General features: G+C 45.9%; 3 non-coding genes across 3 annotated transcripts; 2 read left to right on the top strand and 1 right to left on the bottom strand.

Annotated features, from left to right (window-relative positions):
• Positions 1-327: 327 nt before the first annotated feature.
• TRNAW-CCA (transfer RNA tryptophan (anticodon CCA)) lies at positions 328-399 on the top strand. Its single transcript has one exon. It is a non-coding gene; the product is annotated as a tRNA-Trp (tRNA).
• A 912-nt stretch (positions 400-1,311) lies between these two features.
• TRNAW-CCA (transfer RNA tryptophan (anticodon CCA)) lies at positions 1,312-1,383 on the top strand. Its single transcript has one exon. It is a non-coding gene; the product is annotated as a tRNA-Trp (tRNA).
• A 17,502-nt stretch (positions 1,384-18,885) lies between these two features.
• Positions 18,886-18,967, bottom strand: TRNAS-CGA (transfer RNA serine (anticodon CGA)). Its single transcript has one exon. It is a non-coding gene; the product is annotated as a tRNA-Ser (tRNA).
• Positions 18,968-21,384: the final 2,417 nt, after the last annotated feature.

The raw sequence follows: 21,384 nt of genomic DNA, 5'->3' as shown, positions 1-21,384 counted from the left end.
TCTTACTCGCTCAGTCTCGGACGTGTTTGTAGCTTGGGTTGTGTTGTGCGTGGATCACTCGGAGCCGAAATCAGGTCCTCGGGCTAGGCAGCGTGTGCACAAGCGACTCGGTTATTCTAAATTCGATTCAGTTTTTACGAGAAGAAAAACCACGAGATGATAATCGATGAGCAAGACGAGTGTGCGACTGTGCGATTTCGGTGGCACGAACGAGGCCACAAGAAGACATTTGACTACACCGTTCTTGGCGCCAGCGATGGTATTCCCAGGCTACCTTTAATGTTTCAACCGTATAGTCACCACTATCGGGTTTTACTAACAGCGGGCGGCCCTGTGGCGCAATGGTAGCGCGTCTGACTCCAGATCAGAAGGCTGGGTGTTCGAGTCACTCCGGGGTCACAGAGATGTTTATTCATTTGCAGAAATGTTGCACTAATTGTGCTTTCATCTTATAGCATAGTGGCAGTGTGTACACCCTCACGGATTTAGTGTGAAACATGTAAACAGGAATATGTACCACACGTTTGACTATGGTTTGTCCCTTAAACAACTGCAATGCTGCAAGATAGTGTTGTCAAATGCATTTTGGGTTGAGCTTCCACCTTCACACTTGCCACTCCTTGGCTGACAGCCGAGCTGATATGGTCTACATGACTGGAAAAAAAAAAAAGGGTCCTTGATCGTATATGTTACTCTAAGCAGGATGGAGTGGAAAGAATCCTACGTTAGCGACCACCAACATCCCGACTTCTACTACGAACTTCTCAGTCACCGACAGTCCGATGACTTATTCCTCGAACTTGAACTTTACTGTAAGACGTTGGGAAGTGACTGACTTCAGTGACTTCAGTTTCCTGTGCACTGTATTCCGGGCTGACGTTCTGGTCCGCTGTCCTTGTTGTCCCGGCTTCCTCACTGTATCTTCAACCCTCGTCATCAAGTGAGGATGGTGTGAGATATCACTACTGTGTCTATTGATATAGAAACACTGAGGTTCATATTTACGTATCATTACCGCGTCCATTTGTTATCTTGCACCCACGGTGACGTAATTGAGTCACTGAGGCTCGGACCCGGCAGTTGGTTCACAGGAAAAACAGATATTCTTCAATGCTGATGTTTCCTTTTTCTGTTCGAAATCGTCACAGGAAGTGAGAGTCACTGATAAGGGTTGAGCGAGAAGAGTGTAATGGTCAAAGGCTGATGACACACACAAGGCAAGAGGCGTGTCCACGGCACAGGTGATTCTTCCTAGCGGAGCCTCTTGTGTGTACAGATACCCTTATCACCATGACCCTACCCGTCACAGCTGGCCCTGTGGCGCAATGGTAGCGCGTCTGACTCCAGATCAGAAGGCTGGGTGTTCGAGTCACTCCGGGGTCATCATTGCTTTTTAAAGATAAGCGAGTGATTATATACGTTTCAAAAAGTATCTAAGATAACGCTCCATGCAATCTTTTATCGCTTTTGTGTAAGGTGATGCGACCTGAGTATGCACAAAGTGTAATGAAATGACTTGTCTTTAGCTCTGCAACTAAGATGCAGTAAAGTGGACAAATCCAACCTTGGATAGACAGCAGTGACACCCTTTTTTCAGGGTTGGAGTGGGTGATCAGTCTAGCTGAGGTGAGGTTGACGCTGGACATATCTGGGAGAGATGATGCTGAGTGTGTGTTTTCAACAAGCCAGTGTTCACATTGTGAAAGATAGTACTGCATATTTGTTGTTGTTGTTGTTGTTGTTGTTGTTCGTGTAGTGACACGATGCTGCGACGTAATCTCGAGTTTCCATGTATTATGAGAGGATATTCACGTTGGAGTTAACACGGGCGTAGACGTAGATCATACTGGAGGTGATGGAGAAAAAACAGTTTCCTTGGGCGACTCTGTTGTAGAGCTCGAGAGTTTGTTTTGGTATGGCCTTTGTAAATGGCTCCGTCTTGCCAGTTAGTTATGAGTTGACCGACCTTTGTTTTTGTCTTCTGTATCGAGAATGGTGTCAAGTATCCTTTGTTGAGGATATATGAGGAGGTGGATGGTGTCAAGTATCCTTTGTTGAGGATATATGAAGAGACGGATGGTGTCAAATTCTTTGTTGAGGATATATGAAGAGTTGGATGGTTTCAAATACTTTGTTGATGGTAATATATTTACGAGCGTTTTATTAGTTTGTAGACATTAAGAGTCATAAGAGTCGGTATAATTGGTCTGTAATTTAGGGCAAATGATAGTGTGGGGGAACTAGAAAGTATGTGGTCTGGTCACCCACCGCAGACGAAGTTAATCCATTATGTGTTGTGTTGGCAGAAAAAAGAAGTCCCATATACAATGTATTTTTTGGTCTAAGTGTGTTCATGTTGTAGCTGTAACGTATTGCCCTCAGGAGATTACCAGGGCTCCCCAAACGGTGTCAAGAATTCATTTATTTATCTCACGCGATACTGAATGATGAATGTACACAGAAAATATTTTTGTCTCAGAACAGACAGCTACATCGTGTGTTGTTCCCGCACATCACATCGCTTCTGCCGTGATAAAGATGTTATATATTTATCTTTTCATTTTCCTCTACACCATTACATGTCGCTATATTTAATTTTGTCTTTTATCCTCACTGGGCCCGGCTACCTCACTGACCTTAAGACAGAATCTTCTGTCGTGTTTTCCATGTTAGTGTCGTCTCTGGTCATATTTTTCGACCTTACGTAATTCTTGTAGTTCTCCATCGGATTTAAGGTGAAACAAAAGCTACATTCGGCTCATGAACCGTATCAGAGCAGAGCCCCAGAAAGAGATATCTTTTGATTCAGTTAATTTCGTCTGATTCCATTGCGTATCCAACTGACATTTCTCGCGAGTTGGCCATGGTTGCTTTACGTCTTCCATGCATGGTAAGTCTTCCTTTGTTGGTGTAGATAACTGGATGTACAGCAGACCCGTGCTTGCAGCACGCTGGGTGCAACAGATGGCTTGTACAAAGACCATGTACACACTGAAGGTTGGATATACGACACTGCCACTTAGTGCGACCCGGGAGTCTTTGATAGTTGTAGGCACGAAAGCCTAGATGTTGTAAAAGCCCTTTCAAGCTCCCCCTGTATCGTTAACCATATGTAATTACTGGTATATGTAGATATATATCCTCTCATATGTGTGGCACTTACGCTAATGCTTCAGTAGACCAGTTGCGTTAAAAACCCGTGTGTGTGTGTGTGTGTGTGTGTGTGTGTGTGTGAGGCCAGCGACAACCATCGTCATCTGAGCATTATTTGCCTCGCGTGCTTCACAACTGCCAATGGGAGGTCGCCCTTTATTTACGACCCGTAGATGGACAGCCGTTTCTTCTTTTTCTTTATTACCATTGAGGGGGGGTGGGGGGTTGGGGGGACTATATATAGGGTTGGTTTACGAGGAGGGAGGGAGTCGTTAGGGCGGGGGCGAACTAGCTAATGTCGTTAATTTGTCGTATCGTTCGTTGCGCAATTCACACCATTTTGTCGTGGTTCCTGACGCCAGAAAGCTTGATGCAAAGTACTGGCAAGTGTCAACACCAGGTTGGATAAATGCATCTCTGCCCACGAGTCAGAGTTCCAATTATCTGAGCCACAGGTTACCCCTATATCACACTTCCTCTTTTGTCTTCCATTGACTTGGAATATACTCGACTGTGAAACGTGTGGGTCCGGCGCAAATCCAGTTTTCGAACACGTGCTTCAAACACGGCGGCTTTGAGTTTGAATATTTACAGTCCTTCACAACTTTGTGGCTTGGGGATCCATGGACGGTATCGGCTGGATACTTCACAAAACAGTGGCTCGAAGGTGCTCGGAACAGTGGTATAGTGGTTCACGAAACGAAGCTTCGTCAGAAAGGACCATGTGTGTGTGTGTGTGTGTGTGTGTGTGTTACCGAGCAAAACGTTAGACGGAACGTGTTTCTCTCCACGGTTGGGAGACACGCAATAGAGGACTCAAGGGCGTCGAAGGGCGTGAGGCTTGGAGGCCCTATAAGCCTCGAGACACGCCCACGGAAGGGGGACCATAGGTTCAGGCCTCTGTCACTCATCATTGTATTCTCTCTCTCTCTCTCTCTCTCTCTCTCTCTCTCTCTCTCTCTCTCAAAAATATAGCGCAGATAACACACACACGCACTTTCTGAGAACACACACATCGCCCTCCAGTAGCAAGTGTACCCAGCTAACACACAGATGATACGGGGTTCGAATCCTTCACGTTGGAGGGCATTATGTGATATATATATATATATATATATATATATATATATATATATATATATATATATATATATATATATATATATATTCTGGGGAAACATGAAGGAAAACCAGAGCAAAAATAGATATTCAGCTCATGCGGTGGAAACATTTTACTGCCCGCCATTGAGCACTAGTTTCCCTTTTTTTGTTTTACGACAATGTCGGGGAGACGTGAACCCACGAGTCCCCTTCTGATACACATCACGCCTCGCTGTCCATCGGTCTATCGCTTACACCATAACTCTGCTCCTACATGCCCCTCACGCACGCCTCAGGTAGAGATAAACAGAAACCTATATTGGATTTGGAAAGTTTCGTCTGCGAGAGGCGGTTTCTGAACACGACTTTGGACCAACAGACCGACTTGCGGAGAGGAGCGGGTCCAGTGAGGTGCCTCGGGCATATCGTTACACTGTTGTGCAGGCCAATACCCTGGGGCTCTTCCTCTTCCCTGTCTCCTTTTCCTCCCTCTCTTCTGCCACAGTGCCCGCGGCATCCTTGCTAATATCATGCGTGAGACGAGGAAAAATATTATGAATTCATGGTCGAAAATTGTGGGAATATTGTGCGCCGGGTACGCGAGTAATCTATAAAAATCTTCAAAATTCCTTAATAACTTAAGTGAATTTTATCGGGAAGCCGCTAGATACCAGGGGCTTTTTCTCCCAACTTTTTAAGGTGGAAAAGCGCAAGTTCTGTCAACTTTGGCAAAACAGAATTTCCTCGAAATAGGTCAAGCAGCAAGTTGATACTCACGATAGCACGGCAGACTTTTCTAATAATAAAGTCAGAAGTCAAGATCAGAAGATTTATCTTGAAATTTACACGAAGAGAGAGAGAGAGAGAGAGAGAGAGAGAGAGAGAGAGAGAGAGAGAGAGAGAGAGAGAGAGGAGAGAATTCTTCCTTCTTTTTTCTTTTTTTAGTACATATGAGTGGCAGCCATACTCTGGTGAGCTACAAGCCACAAGACGAAGAATATATTTAAGGCAATATTTTGGCGGTTTGCGCCTCGACCGTGGCTCCCATTGTACAACAGGGACGATGTACAACACTAATAAATCCTGGGTCTGTGCACACAGGGGACACCTGTCAGGCTTGCACGTCGTGGAGACACTTGAATACCAAAGACAACATTGTTCACCTGTACATAAACCAACACCGTATTTTAGGGATACTGAAATGATCGAACATTAAGGACACTGTACGCTGTATACTTTAGTTTGGATCATTATATGTTTACAAGACTCGTCTTCATCATACCCTCATCTTCACACTATCCTTTCGTTTCCTGAGGTAAGTTCATGGAATGACGACGACGCTTTGGCTATGGACTCCATGGCTCCCATGATAGAAACTTTTTTTCAGGAATGTCTTACAGATGTTCACAAATGTCATTGTTTCCCCTCTACCTGTTTTTCCCCCTTCCATGACGTCTGCAGGTCACTGTCGTTTAGAAAACCCTCCATGACAGGTCGTCTCGTGTACCTCATTTCCATGTCCAGGGTACAGGCGAATACAGTATCGTTCGCCTCCAGTGTAACCTGAGTAGTAAATTCTTCTCTCAAGACTGTATTTTCACGGCTAAGTTATTGCAGGCCTCGAGTTCCATCGGGACCGGTAATTTATGTGTGTGTATTTGTGTGTGTGTGTGTGTTTATTGGGCCATTTGCATTATTATTTCGTGCTATAAAGCCAACGGTGGCGTCCTCTTTGCAGAAATCATTCTTGAGCGTCTTAAAGTATCCGTTCTCTGCTGATCGGTCGGTCTGTTGTCCTGGTTCTTCTGTGTGTGTGTGTGTGTGTGTGTGTGTGTGTGTGTGTGTGTGTGTGTGTGTGTGTGTGTTTACCTCTGGTATCTGCCGGTTGCCCTGCCAAACTGATTTCATATCACTGACAAAATCACAGTTAACTGTTTTACATTATAACCTTAAACTTAGCAATAACTTACTTTATCTAATCTTTCTTTTTTCCATTTATCTCTCTCTCTCTCTCTCTCTCTCTCTCTCTCTCTCTCTCTCTCTCTCTCTCTCTCTCTCTCTCTCTCTCTCTCTCTCCTATAAATATTCCTCTTAAAAACGTCGTACGGATTTATATTAACTAGAAATTCCTGATCTCTCTTTATTTCCCCACATGTAGAATAGTGGTTGGAGTTGTAAAAAAGAAATGTAAAAGTTTGAACATTAGAGAGACTGTAATGGTGGACACATCACTTTAATCAAAGATACTTTGTAAGAGAGTTTTGTTCGAGTCTGGGTTTTGGCCAAGTCGGTTCCCCATTTTCTGTCAGTTTGTTCTCATTTCTTATCTTTCCCCGTAAGGTTAGAATGATTAGATTTAAGCGTCTCTGCGAATCACACACACACACACACACACACACACACAAACACACACACACACACACACACACACACACACACACACACAGTCCCTGTAGTACAGATATGGTTTCTGTAGGACAGAATCTTTGATAAATGAATTTTTGAGTGTTGGGGTTGATGAAATGATGGCTTGATGTCGGAAAGTGTAGTTTGGTTGATGCAGTACTGGTCAAGTGGTATTGGAAATTGTACTGTAGTTGACCAGATGTGATGGTATTGGATCCACCGGCCAAGTTTCAAGGCACAAGATCCACTGGCCAAGTTTCGAGGCACAAAATCCACCGGCCGAGTTTCGGTGCACAAGATCCATCGGCCATGTTTCAAGGCACAAGATCCACCGGCCAAGTTTCGAGGCACAAAATCCTCCGGCCAAGTTTCGAGGCGTAAGATCCACCGGCCAAGTTTCGAGGCACAAAATGCACCGGCCAAGTTCCGAGGCACAAAATCCACCGACCGAGTTTCGAGGTAAAAAAAATCCACTGGCCAAGCTTCGGGGCGCTAGATCCACTGGCCAAGCTTCGGGGCGCTAGATCCACTGGCCAAGATAACACCCAAGAAATACATTATGGTCCATAACGTCATCAAGACTGTGAACCTCCACGTCGTCTCCCTCACGACTCAACGAAGCCATCAGTCGTCGACGACTGCCTCACCTGCAGACAGGTCATGGAGGGTCGTCATGTACTGACAAAAAAGTGGTCGTGAACAAGTGCCCTTTTTCCCCCCCGACCACCTACAGACGGAATTGGTAAATAAATCATATAATTCCACCGTAATTTGATAGCATGAAGACGGTGTCTGTGTCTATGGCCTTCTCTCTATATCATTCCTGTGTTGATATTTGCAGTTGAATAGTCTTGCTTTATACGCCGAGCGTCGCGCTTTGTGAATGGTGTGACTGGAATTGTTCATCGGGTACTCGAAGTGAGGGGTTGTAGCTGATATAGTCATGAGTGTGTCGTCCCTCTTGGGAAATGTGACAGTCTGGTTATGCCGAAGCGTCTAAACAGGATCCATTCAGCACATCCGCTAAATTCACCCATGAATACCTTGAGAGATGGTCGAGTACCCATGGAAAGCGCACTGTTATTATTGTTGTTATTATGAACGGCGTCCAGAGTCTTTGGGAAGGAGAGCTCGCGTTGCATGCACACGAAAGCAACTGACATGCAACAGAGGCTGGAGTGCTCTTTTAAGAAACGTTCTCGCTGAGAGAATACGTGACAACAGAATGAACACCTCAGTTCTGGCAATATTCCAGATGTCTGGTGTGTTTCCAGGCGTACAACTGGACCACTGTTTAACTCTCATACGTTAAGAGGGTATATGATCAAGAGAAAAAAGGTTAGATTCTCGCTGGAAAATTTACTTTTAGCCTGAAACGATTGAAGTCGGTTCTTCGGAAGCCAGGGTTGAATTTACGTTAGTAAACTGATGGGTAATTTGTCATATGATTGATGGGGAAAAGAAAATTAGTTGATTATTCTGATTATTTTGTATCTAAGATTAATCAGAATGAAAGGATGATCTAGAAAGACTATGTATGAGTAGAACCTTCCTCTTCGTCTTCTTCGTGAGTTGGTCATTGTTTGCTGATGAGTTCATGAACCATGAGGACGTTCTCTGTTGAAGTCATGAGCCATGAAGACGTTCGCTGTTGAAGTCATGAGCCATGAGCTAACGAGGACGTTTAGACTACACAAGACGAAACATATCCATTGTGGCCCGTCACAGTCGTTAGTGCAGAGACACACGATGTTAGGTAATGATAATCCTTATCTTTAATGATGGACCGTGGGAGCGAGGTTGGATGTACTGCAGTGAATGAAAAAGGTATTTGACATCTTGCACCCACTTCCGGAGCAGTTATAGAATCACTGTCTTGGTGGTAACTTCAAGTGGTGAAAGTCTTCGCTCGAGTGCATTCTAAGCTTATCATAAGTGCGAGGTAAATTCTGAAATTTGTGGAGATCATCTGGAGCAAAGTCCTCCACCGAAACGTAACCTGGGGTTAATGGCCAAACTTGAGGTGGTCTGAAGTGGTGTAACTTTCGTGAATCACTTGTGATTCAAGCCTCACCGAGCCAGCGTCAGGTACCATCAACTGTGAAGACCCACCTGGCACTTTGGGTCTCATGGTCCCAGTGGGACCTCAGGTTTCGTGTCATTCGAACGCATGTATTGTCCGAATGGAGGCTTTATACTAGATACCTCAGAAAGTGTTCAGATAAGTGTATACCTATCAAAAATGTGTGTGTGTGTGTGTGTGTGTGGATTAGTGTCTCGCGTAAGAGTCAGTAAAGTAGTTTGTGAATAACCTTCGTAGAAGTGAAATTCCCAAGTGATCTGTCCAGCTGGTCGTCGGTGGTGTAATACACATCCCTCTGCTGTGTCCCCACCGCTCGGGGTGACGACGCGTCCGTGGACATGCGAAAATCCCGGTGGAAACCACGAAGCTTTGAACCTTAGTTACGGACAACCAAACCTGGGCATGCCAGCCACACACCCCCTGCCCGCCCGCCCTCCCTCACTACTGGAAGCTGCACAAACAGCGAGCAGCCGTTAAACTCATCGAGATCACCCGAGCTTGTCAGTCGTGGTCGCTCCATTAAGAGAAAACTTAACCATTTCCAGGGCATGTCCAGGAGCCTACACCGCAAGGTTTTAGTGAGGCCGAACAAAGAGAGACGTTTCAGTCTCTTTTGAGGTTCATTCTTGACCTCCTGGCTCCTGTGACTGCAAGGGTCAATGTCGTCTGTCACTATTGGTGTCTTCTGTTTGTCTCTGTATAGTATCCTCTTCCCCCCGTTGCATCGTGGACGGAATATATCATGACATATTAGTGAGTCATATCATAGACATATTATCCGTGGGGATAGGGGAGGAAGAATACTACTGCCCATGCATTCCCTGCGTGTCGTAGAAGGCGACTGAGATGGACGGGAGCGGGTGAGGCCGGAAATCCTCCCTTCCTGTATTGCTTTCCAAAACGAAGGCTCTGTTATCTGTTCTTGACGCCTCCTCGCTCATGTGGGAAATGGCGAGCATGTAGAAAGAAAACAAGAGTCGGATTTATAGTACTGAGTCTCCTTGAGCTCATATCCTCAAGTCATCCACATCTCTATATGCACGGCCGCCTTCAACCTACGCAAGACCGACCAGTTTACCAGCGGGTAGAACCGCGTACGCTCTACGCCTGATATGCGTCAAGTCGAAAGAGCGTAAATAAACCTGTCCCTTTGACGGCCCAAGCAGGCGTGTGGGTCGAGGACCACAGCAGGCGTACCCTAGTTAACGCGGAAATCACCTCGTTAGTGTGACTACAGACTCACTCGTCAGTCACACCCCGTCATACCAAGCTCGCTGGGGTGAGAGAGAGAGAGAGAGAGATAGAGAGAGAAAGAGAGAGAGAGAGAGAGTTTGGGTAGCTCTTGTGGGATCTGAAACAGGAACGCCCAGCCTGCCACAGAGATACGCACACAGAGGTGATGATGGTACATGTACGCACGCATCCTTTCACACTTGCGACGTCTGAATACGTAATTAGAAAACAGGGAGAGGGTTATAGGTCGAGAGAGACGTAGTTGATGGCATTCATTATTCAATTGTTTATTACTGCAACTGAATACAAAGTTGCGAAATTGATTTATAAAGGAGGGCGAAGGACTAGATACGTAAGCAAGTCTTTATGTTTGGTAAAATGACTTTGTTAAACTTTTTATGTATTTTGGGGTAAATGATAAGTCCCTGTGCAGCCATTCCGGGCCACCGAAGCCATGAACAAGGGTCCTTCAGGGCAAAATACAGGAACGCATTTTTAATCATCATTTTTACTCATACGTGAATGAAATTTCAAGGATAATCTCTTTTCTGTTGTCATAACTGATAAATCTTTGTAGATAATCAGATTTAGATAGTAAGACGATCCTTCTGCCAAAACCCTTTGTGATTATTGATCGACACGGAAGGCGAATGCCAATATTATGTTAGTTTAGAAAGGTCGAAGTACCTTAAGCGAATGACATGTTTGCTCCCTTGATGAGAGAGTTTTGATTCATGTCATACACAGTAAACAAGATCTCATGACCTTGTTGGCTTTTATGATCCGAGCCAAACTTTCCTCTTAACGGGAGTGGTCAGTTATTTTGTGTTATTATTTTGTTATTTCTCTCTTGTATCTATGTTATTCCTTTGTATCGCTGGCGGAGTTCTTGTCAAGCCGAGTGTTCGATCGAGAAACCAGAGGTTTGATAATGGTGTGGCCACTCTCCTCTGGCTTTGACTTGGGCTTCACAAATGTTGCAAGTTTGAGGGCAAGTGTTGCCTCATCGCTCATGTGATTGGAGATCGTCGTCTTCCTCCTGGTGTTCGAGTTATGTTGGAGTTAGACGCATGGTGTCTCCAGTTGTGTCTTGCCTTTCATTCACGGAAACAAATGTGTCCCTTAAATATAACTATGTTTTGTCCACGTACGTGTGTGTGTGTGTGTGTGTGTGTGTGTGTTCTTTAGATGTGTATGTATATATACATTTTTCACTCTGTACAGAGGGACATGATCGGGGGTTCACGGTGAAGCAAAGTTACATCGTTGCGTGCGAGTTGGGGGTCGTCCCCTTAGAGAGAATTTAGTCCCGCTGGCGTTTTCAGCTCTCTCTCTCTCTCTCTCTCTCTCTCTCTCTCTCTCTCTCTCTCTCTCTCTCTCTCTCTCTCTCTCTCTCTCTCTCTCTCGAGCTCTCCGGCACGCAGTACTGAGCCGGAGTCCAGCCCAGTCGTAGGGAAGTTTGGTATGGCAGGGAAGTTGGTGGAAGTGTTATTGCCAGTGAGGCTGGTGGTGGCGGGCGGTGGTGGTGCTGCCACAGTAACCAAGGGGGGAGGAGGAGGAGGTTGGAGGAGGAGGAGGAGGTTGGAGGAGGAGAAGGAGGTGATCCTCCGCCCCCAGTGTGTTCATACCACCCCAGACGACCTCAACCTGTCTTGTTGTTATTTTCCCCTACGTGCTCACCGTGTTGGGGGGGCGTGGGTTTCCCCTCGCTCTCACCAGTGTCAGGGAGTCTTCCCCCTCCTCCCCTGTCTCCATAACGACTCACTATATAGCTCTGGTCGACCCACTGTGACCGCTATAGCTCCGGTCGACCCACTGTGACCACTATAACTCTGGTCGACCCACTGTGACCACTATAACTCTGGTCGACCCACTGTGACGACGACCATAACTCTTGTCGACCCACTGCGACCACCATAAGTTCTCTAGTAGACCCACTGTGACGACCTCCATAACTCTGGTCGACCCACTGTGACGACCACCATAACTCTGGTCGACCCACTGTGACGACCTCCATAACTCTGGTCGACCCACTGTGACGACCACCATAACTCTGGTCGACCCACTGTGACGACCTCCATAACTCTGGTCGACCCACTGTGACGACCACCATAACTCTCGTCGACCCACTATGACGACCTCCATAACTCTGGTCGACCCACTGTGACGACCACCATAACTCTGGTCGACCCACTGTGACGACCTCCATAACTCTGGTCGACCCACTATGACGACCACCATAACTCTGGTCGACCCACTATGACGACCTCCATAACTCTGGTCGACCCACTATGACGACCACCATAACTCTGGTCGACCCACTATGACGACCACCATAACTCTGGTCGACCCACTATGACGACCTCCATAACTCTGGTCGACCCACTATGACGACCACCATAACTCTGGTCGACCCACTATGACGACCACCATAACTCTGGTCGACCCACTATGACGACCTCCATAACTCTGGTCGACCCACTGTGACGACCTCCATAACTCTGGTCGACCCACTGTGACGACCACCATAACTCTGGTCGACCCACTGTGACGACCACCATAACTCTGGTCGACCCACTGTGACGACCACCATAACTCTGGTCGACCCACTGTGACGACCTCCATAACTCTGGTCGACCCACTGTGACGACCACCATAACTCTGGTCGACCCACTATGACGACCACTATAACTCTTGTCGACCCACTGTGACCACCATAAGTTCTCTAGTAGACCCACTGTGACGACCTCCATAACTCTGGTCGACCCACTGTGACGACCTCCATAACTCTGGTCGACCCACTGTGACCACCATAACTCTGGTCGACCCACTGTGACGACCACCATAACTCTGGTCGACCCACTGTGACGACCTCCATAACTCTGGTCGACCCACTGTGACCACCATAACTCTGGTCGACCCACTGTGACGACCACCATAACTCTGGTCGACCCACTGTGACGACCTCCATAACTCTGGTCGACCCACTGATCATCAACCAGTTGAACACTTCCCCCATCTTCCTCGACTGGTTTTATCACCTACCTACTCCTTATTACGAAGCTAAGCTTTACTAAGCTTCACGTATGAACAAACTTTATTCACATACCTTTTTGATCCTTTGGTGGAAAACAGTGTCAACCAACTGCAATTAAGGATATGGCAAAATCGACCATATCTTCTCGAGTATCCGTGACAGGGGGTGGTCGAGTTGCGAAGGACTGGTGTATTGTTAGCCCAGGATCCATTAGGATTATGTAATGACGAGGGGAAGAAATGGTCGTTGACACTGAGGTACAATTTGGAGTCGCGTACTAAACCTGTATGGGATTTTACTGTGGGTTGATGGTTATTGATGTGAGATGTGTGTACCTATGAATGTGGTGGATCAATGTGTACATATTAATGCTCATATTATTATTATTATTATTATTATTATTATTATTATTATTATTATTATTATCATTATTATACAACACCAGGACCTCGAGAAAAGAGGAGGTCTTGTAGTTACAACCCCTGCGCTCCTCCAGGGGCTTCAAGGTTGCGCTACGTTCAGTTGCAGAGACACCATGTCCTTCTTTGAAGTAATAAGGTCTTTAACGAGACTGTTAGCTAATTAATGATGATGCAGCCTCACCAAAGGTAATTCTCTCGTGTTGTAACCTCAAGCAGGTGCAGTCCGGTAACACGTATATCTTTCACATGGTAAGTTTTACCGACTAGATGCAAGAGATGGATACAATCTTTAAGATATCTGGAATCTTGTTGTTATTTTAACAACAAGGTGTTGTGACTGGAATGTTGTTATTAACAACAAGGTGTTGTGACGTTTCTTGCAGGATTTGTGTCCGTCTATCCCTAAAAGGCTCCATTTTTTTTTTGGTCACATTTTAAGACACAGTGTTCTAGTTTGCCTTCAAAATCTTTGTCCATAAACTTTACATTTCACATGATTGAAACATCTCCAGATAGGCCAAGGGAGCCAATAGTATCTGTAGCCAAGCCCTAAGTCTAGCAGTTACAGTATCATGTAAACTGCTGATCTTATTCAATTCTCCATAAACATGTTTTACTTTACACATCTCACTGCGATGGGAAATGTGTCTTGCACTTCTAAATGTAGGTTCCTCCCGTAGGAGGTTACCTGAAGGTGCTCCGGCCTCGCCTCCTGCTGTAGTCGAATTTCGTGTTTGCTTTTAAGCGTATGCGTCCGCGAGAAATGCCGGCCAATTTCACGCGCCATAATATACTTTATTGTTCACTCTCGCGTTAACTGTAACGGAGGTGTAATGTAGGCTCCGTTACCGTGGGCGAGCTCCGTGCTACGACTACAGGAGAGAAAAAAGGAAGACCTCAAACCATCGCTAGTCAGGCGACTAAAACATCAGAATTACGACCGGCGGCCGAAGAATCAGCACAAGGTGGGTGTGTCAGCATTAGCGTCAGGAGTTTACATCCGTCAGCATAAACGTCAGCGCTTGCGTCAGCCTCAGCACCACCAGGGTAAGCATATTGCTAGGTGCCATCATGCTGACTAAAGTCAGCTTTATTGATGCCGTCAGCGTCAGCGCCAGCACTAGGACCCGCGTCAGCACCAGCGTCAGCAATGGCACTGGCTTTAGCGCTAGCTTCAGCTTCAGCATTACGTCAGCTTGAGTACTAGCCGTCAGCTTCAACGGACTAGCCTCTATAGCATCGTCAGCGTCAGCATCAGCGCTGTGGTCATCATCATAAACGTCAGCATTAACAACAACAACAGCATTAAAGCTGACCACACCGGAGTCAGCATTGTGATCATCGTCAGCATCAACCACAACAAGACCAAGCATCATAACTGGCATCTTCGCTGGCGTCAGCATGCCCGCCAGCGTCAGCGCCAGCGTCAGGAGAAGCGCCACACATACCAACGTGCTCGCATTGTTAACTGTCACATGCCAGAGGAAGGCCTGAGGGGCCAAGTGCTGTCCAGGAGAGGTAGATCAAGAACAGCTACTCTCTTTACTCTCTCTCTCTCTTCTCTCTCTCTCTCTTCTCTCTCTCTCTCTCTCTCTCTCTCTCTCTCTCTCCCTCTCTCTCTCTCTCTGGCCAGACCACCTCGACTGGACCTTGGGTCTGTGTGATCTGTCTGTCTGTCTGTCTGTCTCTCTCTCTCTCTCTCTCTCTCTCTCTCTCTCTCTCTCTCTCTCTCTCTCTCTCTCTCTCTCTCTCTCTCTCTCTCACCAGACCCACCGAGGTTGGCGGGGTATGCTCTGGGCTCAGACACACCTCCCCCCCTCCACCCCAGTGGTTAATGAAGACCAGAAACCACAGTGGAGACCACAGCTCCCCAGACTTGATGTAACCCAGTTGGCCCCGTCTCTAGGACAGTCTCTCTCTCTCTCTCTCTCTCTCTCTCTCTCTCTCTCTCTCTCTCTCTCTCTCTCTCTCTCTCTCATTCATTTTCCGTCTGACCTCCTTTCACACCGCTATTACCGCTATTCCCCCCCCCCCTCTCTCTCTCTCTCTCTCTCTCTCTCTCTCTCTCTCTCTCTCTCTCTCTCTCTCTCTCTCTCTCTCTCTCTCTCTCTCTCTCTCCACCCTTCCCTGTTCTCACCCACAATCTCTCCATCCCATCTTATCAAACCCTCCTCTCCGCCCGGCCTCTCACACACACCTCTCACTCACCTAAACCCTCTCCATTTCATCAGCGCCTGGTGTATATAGTGGCACTTGAAGTCACTGATCCTTGCCAATTTCTCGCCCCTCCAAGTATGCCTTCTTTATTGCTCTCTCTCTCTCTCTCTCTCTCTCTCTCTCTCTCTCTCTCTCTCTCTCTCTCTCTCTCTCTCTCTCTCTCTCTCTCTGGGGCGAAGGTTAAGATGGTGCCAATCATCGTCCCTGCTTGTCCCCTGCCACTGAAGAAGAGGAGGAGGAACAAAAAGAAAAAGAAAAGAGAGAGAGAGAGAGAGTTTCTGATAATGCTTGGAACTTCTCCCTAAAGGATCGTCAGTTAAGTGTCCATTCATTCCAGCCAAGGGCGTCCCAAGTAGGGGTGGTCGGGTCTCTGTTCATGTAGGACCGACACCAGGAGAGGTCTGAACACAAGAGACATGTGAACGCTACTCCAGTCTGGCAATAATAGGAAAGTGAGGAGGAGGAGGAGGAGGAGGAGGAGGAGGCTAGGTAGAGGGAACAGCGAGGAGGGGGAGGTAGGAATGGAGCTTGGAGTAGAGGAATTTGAGGTAGTGGGGTTAAGATTGGTAGGAATGTAGGAGGACATGGTAGGAGTGGTAGGAATGTGAGGGATCGCAGGAGGGGAGGGGTTTGAAGGGTAAGACTGCCTGAGATGTGGGAGAAGGATATAGAAGTGGGAGAGAATTGGATGAGAATGATGGAAGAAGTTTTTTCATTTATGTTAGCTCAGACGGCACGGGGAACTGAGGCCCTAATCAAGGCCAACCCATTAACAGAATATATATATATATATATATATATATATATATATATATATATATATATATATATATATATATATATATATATATATATATATAAATGTTATCAACACAATCTTAAGGGAATCTAACTATGTCTTCGAAGCAATTACACATGAGAACCAGTCTTGTGATGATCAGGGAGTTCGTTTATCTTAATCACCAATTACCTGTGGGTAACCTACAGTACATCAATTCCTTATATACATATAGCATTTATATTTGATTAGAATATTATATTTTTGATCTACTTTTGCATTTTTCAAATTTTGACCTACAAAAACTGGATGCTCACTCCTGGAGTTAGTAACTGTGCAATTTGTTAATCATGTGCTGTGACAATTTACCTCAAAGGTAATCCAGATAAATAGCTTAATTACTGCAGGTAACGAGCCAGTTCTGATCACCACACGGTACATCACAGTTTATAATCTTGTTTGCCCCAGGTAGTGAGTGCCTCAGTCCTGTACAGTTTAGCTACTCGATCAAAACTGGTTTAGCATCGTTGTTGTCAGCCGAACCACAGCCATCAAAATTGGCTAGGATGAGGGAACCCGGTGCCCAGCCGCGCTGTATCACACACACACACACACACACACACACACACACACACACACACACACACACACACACACACCCAGTCTGCCACGGGGTATGTATATAAGGTACCAGAAACACGTATATTACACCAATACTCACTTCAGTCGTTTCGTCCATTTCATACTATCTCCTCTCTCTCTCTCTCTCTCTCTCTCTCTCTCTCTCTCTCTCTCTCTCTCTCTCTCTCTCTCTCTCTCTCTCTCTCTCCCCGTCCTAACACTACGACTCCTCCCCTTCCTCTAACCACCCGAGAGAGAGAGAGAGAGAGAGAGAGAGAGAGAGAGAGAGAGAGAGAGAGAGAGAGAGAGAGAGAGAGAGAGTCTACAACCCAGCACCCGCGTCGCACACATTGGACCAGATTCCATTTGGATGTGGGGAAAGATCGAGTTGGTTACAACCTAACTGCTGATTGGGGGGACTCATTTGTCCGGCTATTGCTGACTGGGTTTTGGGGGGGTGGGGGTGTTGTTACGAGCCTAACTGCTAGTAGAGTGTTATCCGTCTGGCTGTTTCCCGTCTGTCGTTTCCCCCGTCCTAGTTTTTACTGTCTACATTTTTTTTTTTTCATCGTCTAAAGTTCTCCTCTGGTTCTTACTGTCTATTTTTCTCGCTATCTTTGGTTCTGTTAAAGAAATTTTCTCTTTAATTTTCTCTATCTAGCTGTGTTTGTTTTGTTGATTCCGTGGGTTATACTGTCTTTTGTTTTTACGTTCTTGCTGTGCAACACTGTCTGGTTATCGCTGTCAGCTCGCTGTCACTGTCTAGGGCCAGTGTGTCCATCAGGGAATCACCTGTCTGTCAGTATTATGCCATCGCATCTCCTGTCTTCCCTCTGTACGCTCCATCTCTCTCTCTCTCTCTCTCTCTCTCTCTCTCTCTCTCTCTCTCTCTCTCTCTCTCTCTCTCTCTCTCTCTCTCGCTCCATCTTCCTCATCCTCCGTATTCTATCAAGTTCATAGGACAGAGGTTCGAACCCTGGTGCTAAACCATCTAGAGGATAAACTCACAAGCTACCCAGATGGTTAGTAAATGATACTATGGCGTGAAATAGAAATATTCATGTATTGATGGCCGAGAGAGAGAGAGAGAGAGAGAGAGAGAGAGAGAGAGAGAGAGAGAGAGAGAGAGAGAGAGAGAGAGAGAGAGGATTTTCCAAGCTTAACCTTTCGCTCTGGACGTGGTCAGTGGGTTAAGACACGTGGTTCAGTTACAGAGGTGATGATACGTGGAGCAAAATGTATCTGTTGTAGGAGTATAGATGGTCCGTGACAGGTGCGTATCTACGGACCATAACGATGGACAGTGAGAGGTGTGTATATAAATATATATCTACGGACCATAACTATGGACCATGACAGGTGTGTGTCTACGGACCATACTATGGACCATGACAGGTGTGTGTCCACGGACCATAACTATGGACCATGACAGGTGTGTGTCTACGGACCATAACTATGGACCATGACAGGTGTCTGTCTACGGACCATGACGATGGACCGTGAACAGACGTGTCATTACGGACCATAACTACGTGGGTAACGAGAGAGTCACTTGCAGGTGTGTAAATGTTGGATTGAGTCACCCAACACTGAGGTGGACATTGCCATACGTATTCGTGCCTGTATGTCTACGTCTCTGCTTGCGGGTGTTTGAAAACGACTTCCCCGCTCGAGCCCTTATCGACCTTGTCTCCTGAGGCGAGAGGATGACCAGCTGGGTTGGAACTGAGCCAGCTGTCTTATCCGGGAGTCGAACCCTGGGATGTGCTTGGATCGGTAGGGTCGCAACGTAAACCGCTGCGCCATCGAGGCTCGTGTAAAACAAACGTGTCATCGCAGTGAGTAGGGTTCGAACCTACGCGGGAATATCCCATCTGATTTCGAGTCAGACGCCTTAACCACTCGGCCATCACTGCTTGGGAGGAAGACAGTGCTGTAATGTGCTCATCATTACGTGTTCATTAGCACTACTTTTATCTGCATGTTTCTGGTCATTGTTCAAGTTCATTGTGTTAATATGCTCTCTGTTATCATCTGCATGTTTCTCATCAGTGTTCAAGTTTCATTGTGGTGTGATGTGTTCATGATTACGTACGTGTTCAATATGCTTTCTGTTATATGCCTGTGTCTCTTTCTCTTGCCTGCTTGTTTCTTCTCTGTGTTCAAGGTACCTTACGTAATGCTAGCCAGAGTTTCTCCTCACATCTCTGCTTGTATGTTTACGTTCATTTGGTTTATGCTTGCATTTCTCTGTGCTTGCATATCGTTTGGTTGTTTTCCTTTTTTAATTATTCTGATGTAGTTAGACTTTTCGTTTGTGAATATTGCCACCTCCCCACAAAGGTCTGTAGACTTATCTCTTTTATTGTGTCTATCTCTTCATCAGTCAGTTCTTCTTCACGAGTAGGTATCGCTTAGATCTCCCGTTGTTTCGTCTCGCTCGTTGTCTGTCTGTTTTATCTGTACCTCCTCTCTCTCTCTCTCTCTCTACTCTCTCTCTCTCTCTCTCTCTCTCTCTCTCTCTCTCTCTCTCTCTCTCTCTCTCTCTCTCTCTTCTCTCTCACACATCCGTCAACTCTTTAGCCGTCCTTCTGTCACCTCCGTGGCCTGTCTGTCTGTCTCGCGTCCTTTTCCGCTGGTCGGTCGTCTGGCGTATCTATATAACCCCCGGCCAAAGGTTACAATGGGAACGACAATATTTGCAAAGACGCCAGTCGCCCTCAGCCCACGCGTCGTGCTCCGGACCGTGTCATTACTCAGACGCTGTTGATTTCCGACCGCTGCTACGGTCTCGTGTTTGCTTTGTGTGTGTGTGTGTGTGTGTGTGTGTGTGTGTGTGTGTCCTGTCCATCAGTTTGCCTATGTCCGTTTGAGACTTGACCTTCAATTTCTGTAGTGAAAGTACTTGCTTGCTGCACTCCTTCTCTGAAGGAACTTTCTCTACGCTTCTCTTTTCCTTTCACTAGCAAAATTTGGGTTTCTCATCCTGCCGCTCTCTGAGTCTTTCAGATACATGCCACATCCCGCCCTCCGCATACCTCGCACTTCACTTGCATATGCAAGCGCTGCTTCCCTAAACACGTTCCACGCCTCGCCCAACTTCCCTTGTCTCATTCATTTTCATTTTACGACAACGCTCTTCACTCAATCTCTCTAGGCATCTGTGCTCACAAGTCTCTTTTTCAAGCTCACTCACATTCACCACCCTCTTCCCTCCCATGTCAAGTCCTCTTTACCCAAAGCCAAGACAAAAGTTTCACACTCGCCTCCGACAAGAAGTGACCCAAATATTCCATCAGCGACCTTCCTCCAACACATTCACATCCAACAATCTCTCCTTTGCACGCTGTTTATTAGTACATAATACAGTAATGCCCGTTTTCTTCCATCCTCGCTCACCCACATATACTTACGTATACATGTATGTTATTGTCCGTATACATACTGAGAATGTAAGCGGTCTTGCAGTTATCTTTAAAACCTGAAAGAAATATTAAGATTTATCTGGCAGTGGTTGTTACAAGTGAACGTAGACGAACTTTATGATTCTGGTGCTTGATTTACCTAAAGTCCAAATTAACAAAATATATGATAACAATCTTTTTTATTCAGAACCATGTATCATTAAACGTCGGTCAGTCTTCAGCCAACAGCTCAACAAGTTGATTGTAGATCGAGTCCCAAAAACCTATGTGTATATGAGGCGGAGAACGAGAGAGGTAGCGACACTGGGCCAGGGAATGAAACTATGACAGCCACTGCGGTATGCTAACTCACTGTAATGCTATCCTTTTTTCTTTCGACACCCAAGCGATAGCACCTTCCTAATCGGTGGCTGCCTATCACTTACAACCTGATGTTATGATCATTAGTAGCAGTAGTAGTAGCAGTAGTGGCAGCAGAAGTACTAGCAGTAGTGGGAATAGTAGCAGTGGTACTAGCAGTAGTGGTAATAGTGGTAGGGTTAGTAGTAGTAATAGTAGTAGTAGAAGTAGTAGTAGTAATTTTTCCTTTGACTGATGGACTTAAATCAACCCGACAAAATAGTGTTGAAATGAGGTGAAAAAATTGATTAAAACAGGAATAACATTAATGATGATAATGGTAATAATTATATTGATTATTACATATATTTGTAAGATAATGGGAAAAATAAGATTATCTCTAGGAGTAATAAATGATGCTGATAATTGCATTGGTAATGGGAAAAATAAGATTATCATATTAGGAGTGATGAATGAAACTAATAAGTGTAATGATAATGGGAAAAACAAGATTATCACACTAGGAGTGTCCTTCAAATGGCACTGGATTTATTTCTAAAACGTTTTCG

This window comes from Panulirus ornatus, chromosome 9 (genome assembly GCF_036320965.1).
Source record: "Panulirus ornatus isolate Po-2019 chromosome 9, ASM3632096v1, whole genome shotgun sequence".
In the NCBI taxonomy this organism is placed as follows: Eukaryota; Metazoa; Arthropoda; class Malacostraca; order Decapoda; family Palinuridae; genus Panulirus; species Panulirus ornatus.
Note: the sequence above shows the minus strand (reverse complement) of the source record. Positions and strands in the feature narration are given on the sequence as shown.